At 41.0% G+C, this 16814-nt stretch overlaps 1 protein-coding gene across 2 annotated transcripts in view; it reads left to right on the top strand.

Annotated features, from left to right (window-relative positions):
• HECW2 (HECT, C2 and WW domain containing E3 ubiquitin protein ligase 2) overlaps window positions 1-16814 on the top strand; it is a 171626-nt gene that overhangs the window by 5522 nt on the left and 149290 nt on the right. The window contains exon 1 of one of the 2 annotated variants that reach the window (XM_065750609.1): window positions 16167-16238. The exons of the other annotated variant lie outside the window; for it this stretch is intronic. The gene's annotated coding sequence lies outside the window, so the exon portion shown is untranslated. Of the gene's footprint in view, window positions 1-16166; window positions 16239-16814 lie in introns of those variants that run through there. 2 annotated transcript variants of the gene reach the window in all.

Raw genomic sequence — 16814 nt, 5'->3', positions numbered from 1 at the left:
AAGCTTGGGTAAGGAGGTAAGATGCATCAAATCTACTAAACAAAATCGATTCATGCATCCAGGTTAGTGTTCTGTGAAGGAGGAATTCAGATTTCAGAATACAGATTTGTGTATTTCATTTCAGTTTCTTCTTAATTTTCCTGTCTGAGTGATCTGTAGCAACTGTTTGTATCTTTAGAATGATTGGACACATTGAGTAACAAGATACTTTCCCATTTGATGGCTTTCTCCTATAATACTCTTGGGTAATGTGTACTGTTGAGTCCAGACTAAAATCTTTAAGCTGAGTTTAAGCTGTGTTCATGTAGGTGTGAACAAGTATGTGAATACAGATTTGATTCTGCTTTTCACATGTGGTTTGTTTTTGTAATAAAGCCTGGCACCTGTGGTTCAGAGCACTGTGATACAGTTGAAATATAAATACAAGTGCTGCAGCAGTGTTCTCTTTGTAAGCAGATAAGAAGCATCTAGTTGAAGTGTTGCCAAAACACAACTTTCGTATGTCTCCTGTTTTGGTTTTCCTTTCTATGTCATATGATTGCAGTATTTAAAAAAACATCGTGTACAGTGAATGTGAAGGTTTCTAATCTTCTGGATGTGAAGGTTTGTAATATTTTCTGATAAAGGTGCAAAGAAAAACATCAGCCCGTTCCTCTCTGCTTTATGGACAGAGCAAATAATACTGTTCTCAAATATTGTCTTATTGAATATTGCAATACTGAATATTAGTATTTTTAGTGTGTAAATTTATATATGAGAAGTGTGAACTTTGCTAAAATATTGTTTTTTTAATCTTTGTTCTATTAACTCAGTTGAACAAAGATTAAATAAGATGAGTAAGTGAAAGATTGATTCCTATTATGAACTCTCACTTTTGTAAACAAAGAAAGAGAATACTATGCGCTTGACTGAGGGACATTTAATATCTGGAAAATGCCAATTTGCCACTTAACTCCTTTCTGAGAAGTCTACAAAATATGGGATGACATTTGCTCATTTAGGAGTAATTGGAAATCTCATTGCTTTAAATAAATAATGTTTTTATGGCACATAGATTTACTTCTGCAAGTAGGTATTAGCCAAAGTGCAGTGATGTAATATTTTTAACTTCTGTGTACAGCACTAAGAAATCGAGAGGGCAAGAATTAGTGACAGCACTTTGGATCTCATTCTTGCTTTACTGAGCTGTGGGAATGTAAAATCAGTTTCAGTTTTCATTACTACTTGTCAGTGTTTCAGTCTAGACCCATATTGTCAGAGATTTAGTGTGCCAGGCTCAGGGTGTCATTATATCTTTCTGAGCCAATTCCCCCTTTTCAGGCACTAAACTAAAAGAGTATGGGAGTCACACAAAAACGCTGTCCCTGCACCTTGCCAGGTGCATAAATTTCAGTTCTAAGCATATCTCACAAGTCTAATCACACCTGAAACATTCAAACATGACAGCCTTGCAGTGACAGAAGTGTTTTCTGTTACTTTATTTGCCACTCTTTGTGTGTCTTTAAGTGGCATCAAACAAAATAAAAAAAAAAAGAAAAACAATTACATAAATCTGTGAGAATTAAAGACCAAGTCTGTTCTTTGTATAACTGTCTTTTCTCATACTTTAGGCACTGCGTTAGTTTTTAATGTGAGAAAAAGCATCATTAGAAGACAGAGAAAATTATGTTTTTCTTATAGTTTTTGATATTATGACCTTCCATACCTTTAGGAAGGGATGTGGCCTTTGGTTATCTGCCTGAAAATACAACATAGAGTATGTAGTATCGCCAATTGAAGTTGCTAAGCCAATAATACATATATTATTTTTTAAAATTGAAAGTTGGAAGCTCTAAGTCCTCCTCAGGTGCTGTTTATGAAATAGAATTAAATGCTGTATAAAGGCTTGCCTCTTGTTTTAATGCAAGTTACGTATCCAGCAGATACCCTAAACTGAAGTACAGGAGTCTCAAAGGCCGGTACCCTGACATGGTAGGGGGATGTGACTGGTGCCACCTGCATATTGCTTTCAACTTGTCACTGGAAGGAAGACTTGAGAATGTAGAAACAACAGCACAGTAGAAACTCATCAGAGAATGAGTTAAGAGATGCACAGGAAACAAAGGCATCGTGCTTTCTGTGAGGAACATGTTAAATTTTGACTAACATCTTATGTTCCCTTGTAGGCAACGTTTTAATTTTGAATATAATGAAAAGACCGCATGTATTTTTGGAAGTGGCTTTGCCGTACTGTATAATATATCTGTGCTGTGTCCTTTTTGATGTGCAGTGCTGTTCTGAATAGCCAGACTGCTGTGTGGCTTTGGAGAGCGTGGCACAGATCTTGGGAGCTGCAGGCTGACACACTGTAAGCCAAATGCCTGCACAAACAGAATATAGCTTGCTTTTTTCACTTCAGAATTCTGATGTCCCTTGTGTGCAGGATTCATTCATCAGTGAGAGGAAAAGCATCATTTATCTGCTTGGAAATTATGGTAGTCCTTTTTGATTGAATGACAGGACCTGGGGATTTGAACCTGGGTCTATGTGAGTAGGTTGAAAAGGAAAAGCGTAGCCTCTACCACAAGCATCTGCTTTCTGTTGGTACTCTTGTGGGACTAATGGAGTATGCTGTAGTGCAGTGTGTGAAGTACTAGTTCCACACCAGGGAGCGTGGCATTCTCTCTTTAAACAAATTGCAGCAGTAACAGTTAATAATGCAGATAACACATGCAGTTATCTAGAGTAGCATGACTTAATTTGTATTAAAGACTTAAAATAGCAAAATATATCACTGCTTATTTTTTGAATCTCCTGAAGTTAATCTATTTAAGTTTTATTTTAGCATTGTTCAGATTTTCCCTAATGGCTATCATTTTTGTTGCTGTACTTATGGAAAGGTGATAGTCTGCTTAAAAGGCTTAAGTGCATTTGCAAACAGTGCAGGGTTTTCTGTAATTTCAGGGGTGCAGTATTTAATTATGTTAAAATGCAATTGCCCTAAATACTGCTTTATAGAATACTGTTTCTCTCTTCAGTCCTTGTTTCCTTAATGGCTGATGGATTTTTTATTTGTAATACTCTGTGTCAAACTGAGACAAGCTTCCTAATTCCTGCTCAAAAAAAGTGTTGATGAATACATAGTGTTTAAAGAGAAAAGTAACATTCTTCTGTTAAGGTTGACCTTAGGAGAAGAGCCTGTGCACATTGTGGGGAATTTGTTACGCTTCTCTTGGTATTTTTGAACACAAAGAAGTACCGTAGCACTGGAGATTCTATTTGTGCATTTGGTATCTGTCAGCTGGCAAATGCATGCTCTGTAATTTGTGCAGAACTTGGTGTGTGAACAACTTGATGTGGCTGCTCTCACTGGCCTGTTGCATTCTCTTCATGCTTCTGGTTTGCAAAGCGAGATTTGAAGTACTTTTCTTTTTTAATGGCATTCATCAGTTCACTTCCAAAGACTTTCCCTCTTGTTTAGTTCCCAGAACTGTGCTTCTCCTTCCATTCTTGAGACTAAAATGATTACATTTTTACTGGCTGGAAAGGTGCTGTGCTTTTGTGACTTTTTTTATCTGTGTTCCACATCATCATGTCCTGTAGTGCACTGGGAGTCTCAGAAGGGAAGGAATGGAGCAGCAGAATTTTCTGGGAGCTGTAGTACCATCCGTTTCTGTCTTCCAGTTGGTGGGAAAGACACAACTGACTGAAAGTCACTAGTCATTCTCTTTTTGCTCTCGTGAATCAGAGTAAGGCTCTTGGTTTTCAGAAACTCTCTGAAAAAGAGAAGAAAATATCTTATCAAAGACCTAGAAAGAACTGTTCTTATGCGTGTAAAAGTGACATCCGTGTGCATGGAGTTGCTTTCTAGAGGTGGTCCTTGAGGGTGCAGCTTTGTGCTCATGCCAGCCAAAGCTCTTATGTACTTTTTCCAAACAGTAGTTTGTAATTGAGCTAACAGTGTCTATGGAAGCACCCCCACACAGGCTTTTTTTTAAATACTGATGAAGACAGAGTACTGTTGTTAAATGTGTTGATGTACAGGTGGAAAATTTAAATAATCTTCTGTCAAACTGGAAAGCAGAAGGATAACCTTCTTTGCTGTTAATTTTATATTCAAATTTGGAAATGCCTGCCTTGCCAGTACTTCATGTGGTAGCATAGAAAACCTAGTCCTTGTGAAGTGATGCCTCTATTTCATGTGGTTATTGTTCACTGTAAAAGATTTCCATCCAAATATAATTCTAACATTATGTGAAAGGTATGCTGGCAATCTGGGAGTTGTAGCCACTTCTTTTATCTGTGTTAGATGCTTTGGAAAGCACAAGTGCATTCAACAAGGCAGTGTCAGAAATTTAAGAAGATATCAGAGTTGGAATGTTTTTCAATAAGTGATAGACTGTAGGATGCAGTGAGCACAGATTTCTACCTGTATGGGTAAGATTGCTGATCAATACAAAGTATAGGTTGAATGAAATCTTGGTTATTACTGAAGTCTGTAACTTTTACTAGCTGAGATTGCTGGGACAGATTTTTCACATGTTCTATTTTGTAATCGTAATTCAGAACTCTGTCCACGAAAGTGTATGCTGTATTCTCAGTGTGTGTTTTGAAGGGCATCACTGTTCCTTATATCTCTGTGGTCAGAGATAGCATTGTGGTTGTTTGCCATGGTGTCCTGAGACTCGATTAGAAATTATTTAGCCGTAGTTCACTGGTATATGTATTGGTAAGTCTGTAACCCTAAGTCCTTGTGGTATCCAAAACAGGAGATGGTGCCCTCATTTTCTGTAAGCTGTTGCAGTTACAAAAAGCAAAGTAAAAATTCTCAGAAATACATTTTTAGGTTTTGTGACTTAGCAGCTGTTATTGACTTTTGATGTACTAAGTCAGGAATTATTGTAGATTTTATAATGAATATTTTAAGATGGCATACATGGTCACATTTTCATTTAGTAGAGTATTTACCTAAATGCTAAGAGTTTTTCACTAGCCTTCTTGCAAAAAATAAGTACAAATCCATACATTTTCCTCCAGAAGTAGTGTGTGGTCCTTGGATTTAAAAAGAAGATTTGGAAACTGAAGAGTATATAGCCTCACTGTATTCCTACTTATCCATCATGGTAGATTAGAAAAGAAGTAGAAAAACTCTGAACATAAACAGTGCAAATATTTTCTAGAAAGAACATGTCCTTGTGCTGTGGAACGGCAAACTAGAGCTTGATGTCCAGGTGTCAAATGTTTGATGTCAGTGTACGCCGTTAAGAGTCTGACAGCAGAATTCTTGATTTCCAGCAAAGGTTTTGTGGGTTACTCTGACTAGGTCACATAATGCTGTCCCTTGATCTGCACCTGGCTAGGACTCTGTCTAGCAGCTTCCTACACAGTCTTATCAGGGTGTAAAAAGGCTGTTTTTATTGAAGTATTTGAAGTAATATACTGAACTACATACTGTGTGCGTAAAATAATAACGATAAAATGGTCAATACCAGAGTAGCAGGTTTTTATTGAGCCCTTCTGTTAAGGTAAGTTTGCATTAAACTGTCAAATCAAGAAATTCCATCTCCTCTCATCGCAGTGTAATGGATCACATTGAGAAAGGTCACGAAGTGGAATGGTCATCATTTGCAGTGCCCCAATATTACTCTGTAAACAATGTGAAAACCTAGACGCTGCGAATAGACCTTTTGCTCTAAATTTATGGTTCAAATTGGTTTAAAGTATTGCTTTTTGTTCCCGCGTTATGCTTGCCTTGTTGGAAATCATTTGTTATTCCATGGAGTTCACCTAACTGGGAACATGGAAAAGCAGCGCTATAGAAATGTTTTATAGTGTTACTGTAGAAGCAGCCATATTCCAATGTGTATGTAAATAGGAATTGCAGTGATGATTGAAATGGAACAGCAAATTAACCAAACCCTTCTAACTGCCCCTGACTGAACCCTTCGGTTACAGTCTTTTTTCCCAGTACCCAGTATCAGCAGAGATGGTCTAATCTTTTTGTAGCAGTAGTGGCAGTGAAATCTGTTGCTACATTGAGATGACAACTGCAAAGGAATTAAGCCTTCTGGATTAAAATATTGCAAATTGTTTTCATTTTTTCTGGTGAAATGAATAGAGGCGACCAAGTACATTTTATAGTAAACAAACTAAAAAACACTACCATCTGTCTATAAAAGCAACAACTGACCACAGAACATTGCATAGAATTTAAAAGAAGCATTTAGAGTTTCACATAAAAGCTTTGCGTTAGACTGGCTTCATTATTGCCAAATCCTGTTTTAGGATATTAATTCTAAGCAATGTTCTTGCAACATTTCTGTCTGAAGGGGAAGAAGTCATGACCTACTTAATTGTAATAGTGAATCAGGGTTTAGGTCTGGTATCAAATAGCTGAAATATATGTAATCATAAAGTCATGAATGAAAAAGTCGCGTTCCTATGCAGTCACACCATTGTATACTCCAGATGTTGATATCTTCTTCAGTATTAATTTGGATAAAACTCTTGTCTAATTCGTTCTGAAGGTTTTACTTCTTAGTTTACTCTTGACATTTGTAGATCTGAAGTCGTGGGCTTCTCTGTTGTTTGTGAATTTAGGGTTGCACTGGTGTGTGATGCAAATGAACTCACAAAACATACTGATAAAAGCAGAAGCAGAGTGTCCAGGGAGCAGAAAACAGTCACATTTAGATTACACATCAAAGTAACAGCTTTGTGCTTCCAAACAGAAGATGTCTTCTTTCCTCCTGACTCTTCTCAGTCAGACCTTGTGCTTACGACTTTGCATGGGAACCCATTTAAATTGCCATCTCAACAATAAATTGCACATTTTTGCTGTATTCTTTTTCTGGTGCTTCAGTGAATCAGCCAATCTCTGCTATGTGATTAAGCAATCGCCAAAGCAGACACCTGGGGAGAATTGGTAGGGATTAGGACCTCACCTTTTTGATGGCGGTGAGATGTTACCTTGGCTAAAGCTGTAACATCAAACTGCCTTTTGTAGCTTTTACATCACCGGTATGTTTTTCTTCTAGAAGTTAGGAATGCATATGTGCAAATGTATTAAATTATCCTCATTTGATTCAAGGATTTGAAAGTGTATGTGATGTTTAATGAGCCCACAAAACTGCGTGCTCTGGTTGTCTAGGCTGAAAGATTTGAGAAATAGCGAGTCCTGGATGCGTTCCAATCAGTGGCCGATAAATCTTTGCTTAATTGAACCTCAACCATATGGTGCAGTTCAAAGGTCTGGGCACAAATGTGCCTCTGCTTTGTTGCTAAGCTTTACATTAGTATGCTTACTGTGGGAGAAACTATGTTTCTTTTCCTGCCGCTTTTTGTTCACATCTCATCATCACTTCTCAGAAACAAATGGCCTAATACCTGGAATGAGTACTGGCTTCAGCAAGCTTCTCCAAATTGTGTCATTTTAAGTTAAGAAGTTTCACAAATATTTGCTATGATATTCTCCAATGTCACGTTGTAATTATAACTATCGTTTAGATGTTTATTACTGGAATATTTCGAGGTTTTTTTTTGTTTGTTTTTAGAATGTATACCTTCATTTACATTTATGAGGACCTACTTACCTTTATTGAAGTCATGCTTTAACATCATATGGAAGTAGTAGCTTGATGCCTCAGTAGCATTCATTATTCATAAGATTATTATGTGGTGGTGGTGTTTCTACAATAATGTTGTACTTTACTGATGTTATGCAGACACCTTTGATAATGATGTGGTACCATGAATTAGCCATCAAGGCTTCACTAAGTACTTTTCATTCTTTTTTTCCTGATGCTTTCAACGTTTTCAGTAAGCAATGAATTCTGCTCATCCTTAATAAGATGTATTAACTTAGATTTGAATAGCTAACTTATTTCTGATTTGCCATCTTTTCCTTATTTTCTGAAAGCAAAAAACTACAACTAGAAATGCTTGCTTTGCAGAATGCACACAGTGCAGTAGTCTGTCCTATGACAACCAGGATACTTGCATAGATAAACTCACATGTGCAAAATTGACTAATATCTATGGCCTAATAATGTAAATTTTGTCTCCTGGAATGGAGTCCTTAAAGCAAGATATATTTTATTATATAAAGATATATTTTTATTATACTGATATATTTTTATTATAAAGCAAGATATATTTTTATTATACTGGAGCACAAGTCTTATGAGGAGCGGCTGAGGGAGCTGGGATTGTTTAGTCTGGAGAAGAGGAGGCTCAGAGGAGACCTTATTGCACTCTACCACTTCCTGAAGGGGGGTTGTGGTGAGGAGGGGGTAGGCCTCTTCTCCCTGATAAGTAATGACAGGACGAGAGGGAATGGCCACAAGTTGCGCCAGGGAAGATTTAGATTAGACCTCAGGAAGCATTTCTTTTCTGAAAGAGTGGTCAGGCACTGGAATGGCCTGCCTAGGGAGGTGGTTGAGGCACCATCCCTAGCGCTGTTCAAGAAGCGTTTAGATGAGGTGCTAAAGGACTTAATTTAGTAGTTGGGTAGAGATAGTGATAGGAGGATGGTTGGACTAGATGATCTTATAGGTCCTTTCCAACCTTATGAACTTATGAACTTATGAACTTATTTTTGCACGTGTAGAATAACTCAGCCGTGGCACAGAGCAGTCTTCAGGATAGCACTCTATGCAAGTTTGCTTTGAAAGATCTCTGGTTTCACGCTGCACAGCACATTCAGACTGACTTGCCAGCATACGGGAGGTAGCAGTTCGTTTTTCAAAAGTTGCTCTGTACAACATCTGTTGTAGTAAAACACAAAACTAAGGCTTGCATTCATCAAGTAAAAAACCCCAAACAACTGACAAGAGGAGGGTGTTGATGTGGCAAGAATGATAAATCCTGGGAATTCTACAGTACAACAACGTGGACATAAGGCATCTTAGTTCTGCTGTCAAGCAAAGTAGGCAAGGCCAACAGGAAATACAGAAGTGTGCAGTCTATCTCAGCTTAATAATGCTGCTATGAAAACAACTGAAACAATTACATAAGCAATCAGTACTCCTCAAATTTTTGCCATGCTTTAAGATTGAATTCCTGCTCTGAATCATATACCAGCCCCAATCTTGTGTGGGGTTTAAGTGGTTGTCTGATTCAGTGACGTGAGATCAGCCAGACCCTGACAGGTATTCCTGATCCAAATATGTCAGGATACGTGTGACTTTGATCTGTTCAACCTGTGCTCCAGATATCCTAGCAGAGCTGTCATTTGTGCTTCAGAGTATTTAAAGCTGTAAATAACTGCAGAGATTTATTTTCTCCATTTATCCCCACGCTGTGCTTTTTATGGCGTTGGTGCAGACACTCTGGACTGCTTTTACTCAGAACATTTTTTTTCATGTCTTTGAATTTAGAATGTTTGTCTGAAGAGTTATCCTTTTTTGCTCTGCTCTCCCAAAGCACCTGCAAGGCCGCAGCGCTAGCTTCCAGTATAAACTGTTGTGCAGATGACAATGTTGAGCATTTTCAAAAGTATACATACCACTTGCTTTCTAGAGGTACAGCAGGCAGATGGTGATTTGGGCATATAAGTCAGTAGTGAGGTGGGCTGTTGAATGCTCTGAAGTTCTTACTTGGGCCTTACTTCCTATGTTCTGTACTGTGTGCTTATTTACTCTTTAAAACCAAATATTTGTTTGTTGTTCTTTGTCAGTGAGAGGACTTGTAATAAAGTTGTTTCCTCTACACCTTCTTTGCTTCCGTCATTTCCTATCCTTGCATCATCACTGTTCTCCTAAGCAGTTTTAATGCAATAGGATTGTTTGTCACTGATATGCGGTGTTGTTGTTTGGCTTAACTTGAAGCGTGTGTTTAAATTTGTTCCTATACTGCTGAACAGTTAAGTTTGTGTTTGAATCTAAGTGTACACATAATGCACAGACTCTTTGCGGAGTGTTAATGCCCCTCACTGTGACTTCAGTTTGGAGCATTTATTTCTACGTGTTTGGCTGGGGTCATCCATCTTGGTCAGACTGCTCACTACACTGAGACATCACCTGATCTAGGGATCCAGAATCTATGAGCCTCAGAAATCTAATTTTTAGTTAGCTTATGTTTGTTTTATTTTTATTTAAATATGTACAACTATTGTTGGAAACCAGGGTAAGAATTTCAAGTTTAGTCTTTTAAAATCTTTCTACCATAGGACAGAGTAATTTGTATAATATTTTATGTAAAGTTCGTAAGAAAGCAGTACACCTACATGCCTCTATTCCTGTGTTTGTTTTTCAGCTAGTTGTGAAATAAAGTGCTGGTTCACACAGTGGAGCAGCACAGAGTCTAAATTAAATGAGCGTATATTTGAAGTGTTGCAGTTTAGACGTTCCTAAGTGGCCATGTAGCTTCTGGTGTACTGGAAAAATAGAATATGTTAGGATAGATTCTCATTGAATGTATATATGATCTAATGGTTTGCTTCTGCTATCTTTCCTTGTAATGCCAAGGAAAAAATGCCAGACAAGAATTCAAATATGAGTTACGTAATATCTTACAGTAACAACAAGGTAACAGTATCAAAATGTAAACTCTTCCTTTGGATGTGAGTCTTAACAGGGAGTAGGGACTGAGACTATGCTTTAGGCTACTAGGGTTTTGCAGATATCTGTGTTAGGGTGCAGGATGTGGTTATGGTGATACTTTCAGATGGTGAAATGGGTAAACGCTGTTGGTTGTTTTTTTTAATGTAACAGCCATTTGTATAATATGCAGTCACTAAAGAAAAGTCTTTTCAATATAAAGTTATAACAGTTGGGAAAAGAGAAGCTCTAGTAATTTTCACCATTATGAATAAAATTCCTAGCCAAAACAATAGTCTTTAGTATCTCTGTTCTACACCACTCTTAATTATAGACTTGTAGTACTTTCGTACGTGGAAGAGAGTATAATAGGTAAGAAAACTATCATGGATGAAAGTCATAACAAGTATCTGTTTTCAGTGGGACTTTAAAAAGGTTCAGCTGGATCAGGCACAAGCAGAGAGCTTCTTCAGACTTTCAGGCTGGCTTTAGTTTTCTGACGTTAACGTTTATACGTTCTGTGCGGTGACTTCACTGTTTGGTTCTGTCACAGTTTGTGATATTCTGTGTTTCTGTTGCTGATCCTGCCTGTTAGGGAGAAGTGTTTGACAAAGAGCAATGAAGCATGGGCATCTCCTGAAGAGAAGCTTCAACTGATAGTAAGGAGTGTGTGCAGTATTTCTGTCTCAGCCACTGGAGCATTTTCCAGCTCTGCTGATTTCACATTCAAACCTATGTAGGATGAGAAAGGAATTGGTGTCAGTAGGGTAATCTGCTGCTTGCCAAAAGAAAAGACTGCTTTCATTAAGTCATTTAAAGAAAATTCATTGCTTGCCTACTTAATGTCTGATTTATCTACATGGTAACTGTCACTGTTGAGGGAAAAGGTGAGACTCCTAAAGAGAATGCTAGTCAAATTAGTGGCCAAATGTGTGATTCAAATACTATAATTTATCTGGAGAGGTGTAGGCTAATGTGAAGAGGGGCACATGGTGGTAACAGTGATGCAGCAGTTCTGTACCGCATGCTTGAGCCTTTCCTGCTCTCCTGCACTGGGGAAAATCAGAAGTTGTTCCGCCACTGTTGGTACAAATCTTTAAATTCTCCAGAGTTCTGGAACAATTCTGTGATATCCTTTTCAACCTCGCAAACGTCTTGATACCTTCACAGTCTTTCTATCGTGTGGCTTCTCAGCATGTTGGACTGTTTCCCTGCAGACTCCTTTTACTTCCTTCAGCAAGAGTATTGCAACAGAACTAAGTGTTCCTTTTCTTCAGTTATGGATGCGTCCTGATTTTTATAAAAGCGTGATCCATTGATACTGTAACATACTGCCTCAGAACAGCCTACAAATACTGCAGGCTTTCTCCGCAGATCTGACAGGCATGCTTATATGTCAGATGGAAAGGTCTTGTGTGTCTTACAAGTGACATTTTGGTATGACTTTGGATTCAGTGTGTATGGATTTAATTCTGTATTACTCGCCCAAGGGTACAGTTCTAAAATTAAATCTCTGCAAGTACCAACTGAAGCTGACAATTACTCTTATCATCATAACTTTAACAACAACTCTGTGATCTTATGCTTGTTTCAGGATCTGAAAGTATTAGGAAATGCAGCAAATTTAATTTCTGTGCCTAAGAATTATTTCTGAAATTTAGTACAGTGTTATTGGTAGGAGGTTGTTTTAATATTTGTAATTAATTCAATTATGGTTTGATTTTTTTTTTCTAAATCCAAAGTTGTCAGTGTGATTGATTTATATATGGATATTACTCTGGGTCCAGTACCAGAGGGGCAGCTCAGGTAAGTGTTCAGAGCTATGCCCGGGGGTCTTTGCCAGATTAGGGTGTGCAGATTAGTGCTGTGACCAGATGAGCCAGATGGCCCAATTTGCTCTGTGCACAGAAGGGTGCAAGAGCTGCCACGAAGACCCTTGACTCCCTGACTGGATGAGTGCCTGTTCTGGCACCAAATGATAACAGATGGTAACAGCCCCAAGGGCCTGTGGACCAGCTGCAGGCAGCTGGGGTGGCAGATCCAGTAGTGGATGTGGCCTCCCAATCTCACTGCAGGGGTGTGCGGTTTCCCATGGGCTGTGCAACTCCTCCGTCACTTAGGGACTCGTATGCTACCAAAATCCCCAACTAGAGGCTGCGGATGGTTTGTGCTCTCATTGTCTTTTGTGTAGCATAAAGGAGTCAGGACAGGCTGAGAACATGTTCTGTAGATTTTGGCATCTGAGGTGATTTTTCAGTTAATGCTTTCACCTGCGGCACAGTAATCTGCCCAGAAGTCTTGAGCAACATTGCATTTCCACTCCATGTCAATGTTCTTCCACTGATCCTTTTTGTGTTTTTGTTTTTTTTTGTCTTTTTAATGGTCTTGACCACAGAACTCTTATTTTGTGTATTCAGCTTGGACCGTTGTCTTTCAGAAAATGTAAAATCTTCACATAATGTGCATTTCTGGTCTTAAAATGCTTCTGACCATTGCATAGGAATGATACTAGCTCTAAGGATCTTGCTCTTCATACGCTCTGCTGCAGATGACACTGCAGGATGATGACCTTTGGTAATGATACATCAGTTCATCCTTTGCTCAAAATGACTGTCAACAGGAAGAGGAAGGAGATGGGAAGAACTGGGATATAATTTTATTTATTTGATGTTTGCAGAAAAGTTAGATTGTGCTTTTTCAGTACCTGTCTTCGAAGTATTTTTTGCAGGAATGAAGTAATGCATGCAGGCAGCATGCATCTTGCTTTTTAATGCTCTCATCTAAAGAACCATTTCAGTTATGTCCTCTTTTGTTAAGTCACTGAAGTTAGAGCAGCTGACAATCTCTTTTTATAGAGGATGCATTCGAGTGTTGTAGGTTCTTATTACGTGCAGAATTTAATGAGCAGCAGTTAGAAATTGCAGATGTCTTATTTTTATGGTAAAAGGTTCGTAGAGTTTGTAACACTTCACAGTTCTCTTACTGAGTCATTTTGGGGGTGAATGAAAATTGTTTCTTCTCTGGTGGAGCCATTTCCAAGAATGGATAGCACAAGTATTTGAAAGCTCTAATGCTCTTGTACAATTTTAGCTATTTTTAAATCTGTATCTGTGGGTGAAAGTAGAATAACTTTTGTAACTTTCATCCAATAAGAGCTCTGCTTCAGATGCATTGATCTTACCTTTATACTGATGTTTGTCAGCCAGCAGTGTGTTGCCATTCATTGTGCCTTCATTATATCTCTTACAGAAGGGTTTTACAGCCCTAGGGAACTGAGTAGGAGCCCCCACTTGGCCAAGATTGTTTTCCTGTGAGCTTCTATTATGTTGATTTCTTTTGTATAACTATTTAGCAAAGGAGAAAGGAAATGAATCCAGTTAAGGAAACAGAAAAAGGCAATAGGGTAAGGAAGAGGAAAAAGAGCAGGGGTTTGCTGCAGAAGAGCTGGCTGGGGTATTTTTTTTGTTTCGTTTTTGTTTTGTTTTTGGTGAAGGTTAGCTGCTTGTTTCCTCAGTGCATGGCTCTGAAAATAAACCTGTTCCTCTGCAGCATCACGGATGTAGATGTTCCAGCATCCATGAAGAATGATACCAGAAACAGAGACATAGACATTGGTGCATCTGTAGTTACTGAACAGTAGTATGCTGAAATTCTACAATACTTTGTGTTTGACCACTGTAGGAATTGTATTCTACAAATATTTCGTGTTTGACCACAGCAGGAAATGCTGCCTTTTCTATTTGTTGGAGACCTTGGGGGGCGGGGGGGGGTTAACATTTGGATAGATTAACATTTTTACTCAGTGATGGTAGGATTTTTCTAGGAGGGGTCCAAAAGCCTTCCCAAAGGGAGAGAAATGTGAAAATCCAGTGTATAATCTGTATATATATATTTTAATATGACAGGTAAAGAGTTTTAATGACAGCCTCCACTTGTTTCATGTGTCAGAGGGCTCTTACAGCTTGCAAATCCATTGAGAACAATTCATTAACTAACTGGTTTCGTCCTCACACTTTCTCATCATCACAAAAATGTCACAGTAACCAAAAACAAAGCACGAATAGCTGAAATTCTTGGCACTTCACATCCTTTTTTCTCTTTTCATCGTGTTTTGGACAGCAAAATAGCTGTCATAGTGACCATGCCAAGTGGAGGTACGGCTGAAGAGAGGGATGTGTCTGAATGATCAAGTCACGACTGACCTATAAACGATCATTCACATCTGAGACTTTAATCTGAAGGGATTTGTTGCAGTGGTACATCAGAGCAGTACTCTTCAGCGTAAAAAGTCGGGGGAAATTTGTGCGGGACTCACCATTTGCACTCTAAGCATGTGCAAATCGTGTTGTGAGCACCAGTGTGTGTGTAATACATAGGGAATAGCTGAGGGAAGGTGTAAAAGCTTCAGATAGATGGAAGGATGTTAACGACTTTCGTGTTTGACCTACTTTGGAATGCAGCCGTGTTCGCACGTATCTGGAGCAGATGTCTCCCATGGTGCAGGGGAGCTGAAGGGCAAATTCCTTCTTACTACCCAAGTCCTGGACAGGAGAGATGAGGGCTTCCGTAGCGAAAGGGTTAGGAGCCCAGGGCTTTGAGAACACGCTACAGTCAACGTAGTCACCTTTGTATTTTGACTTCAGTGGATACAGTTGCCAGCTGGTTATTCTAAAGAAACAGTTTCTAAAGCAGCCTGTTTAGTTGCCCATAGGTCGGTAGCCATCTGATAAAACAAACAGCTGTAGCTTACGGCAGCTGAGACTTCTGTGCTGTGTGCTTGTGGCAAGATTTTTCTCTCCTAAGACTGAGCAAAGAAAGCAAAGAGGGAGGTGTGTCAGGATCCGGGGCACGTAGCAGTAAGTCCGTGCGTGCCCGTGTTTCTCATCACTGGCGCTGCCGCGGTTCTGTTGGGCAGTTCTGCAGCGTTTTGCAGCATTGGTCCTCGGATGCGACAGTGTGTGCCTGAAGCTTTCATTTCATTTATGCTTCTGTAACCGCGTTTTCCTCTGAAAGTCGGCTCAGGAAGTCACTGTGACGGACTGAGACCGAGTAAATAGATGAATAACACGAGACGTGGTGCTGATGGCACCAATCTACTTTCAGATAGTCAGGGTAATTGAAATGGAGACGGGCATGAGGGATGGCTCTCGTTCGCGTCGATGTCTGTGATAACCGTTAATATCTGTACGAGGACAGAAAAAGAGAGAAAGTAATGGGCGCGCTAGTCTTGCTAGCTCGTAAATCGTGCTAACAACGTAGCAGCTGCAGGGCTACGCCTCGGGGGGGCTTTCTCTCCGGCACCGCCGCGGTTCCCGCGAGCGCTGCCGAGCCGCAGACCCCGGCCCTGCCCGCCGCGGCGGGGCGGGCACCTTTGGCAGCGGCTTCCCCGCGGATCCACCCGCCCCCAGCGCCGCCCAGGCCCGCGGGGCTTCGGTCTCGGCCCGGCCCGGCCGCCCACCGGCGACGACGACGGGGAAGGGGCCGGCGCGAAGGCGGAGGCCGGCGAGGGACGGCCCGGCGCCAGCCCCAGCCCCGCCGCCGAGGGGGCGGTGCGCGCCCCCTGCGCGGGGAGGCGCTGGCCCCGCCGTGGGCGCGGAGGGGCCGCCGCCGCCGCGGGCGGGAGCCGCCTGCCGCAAGGACGGGGTGACTCGGGCCGCCGCCGGGAGCCGCCCTCCTTCCACGGGGCGCGGGCGGCGGAGCCGCAGTGTGCGGCGCGGAGAGGTGAGCGGGGCCGGGGGCCGGGCCGCGGCGGGGCTTCCCGAGGGGGCCGGGCAGGTGTGGGGCCCGCGGCCTGCGCGCTCCGTGCCTGCCGGGCGAAGGGAGCGGGCGGCTGGGTGCCGCGCGGCGCCGCGGGTCTCGTTTCGGCGCCGGGCTCGCCTCTCGGGTCGGCTCGTTGTAACTCGCTTCCCCCGGGGGGGATGCGGCGAGCGCTCGGCGCGCTGCGTTGGGTTCCCTCGCCCGTTTTCTCTTGGCCGTTTGATCGGTTCCTTTATGCGTGCGTAGGGCTGTTCGTAGCGGCATCCGTGATGGGGAAGAAGGAGCACTGCAGGTCTCAGGCATGGTGGTTTCAGAGCAGGGAGTGTTACCGTTCCTTCTTATTCTCCTGTATGAAACGTTCAGCACGATGACAGTAGGGGAAGATATGCTTATGCTCCTACTCTGGCTTTTCTCTGCGTTGTTCGTTGGCGTATGGCGAAGAATTTAATTTTTTTTTCTTAGCACACTTTGTTTTTTTCTCTCCCAACCTTTCAGGGTATTGCAAAAAGAACAAAACAGAAAAATCATTTTGAGACCGGG

Source organism: Cyrtonyx montezumae, unplaced genomic scaffold (genome assembly GCF_038088225.1).
Source record: "Cyrtonyx montezumae isolate F1298 unplaced genomic scaffold, pur_monq_1.0 scaffold_7, whole genome shotgun sequence".
NCBI classification, from domain to species: Eukaryota; Metazoa; Chordata; class Aves; order Galliformes; family Odontophoridae; genus Cyrtonyx; species Cyrtonyx montezumae.
This window is presented reverse-complemented; position numbering and strand designations above follow the sequence as displayed.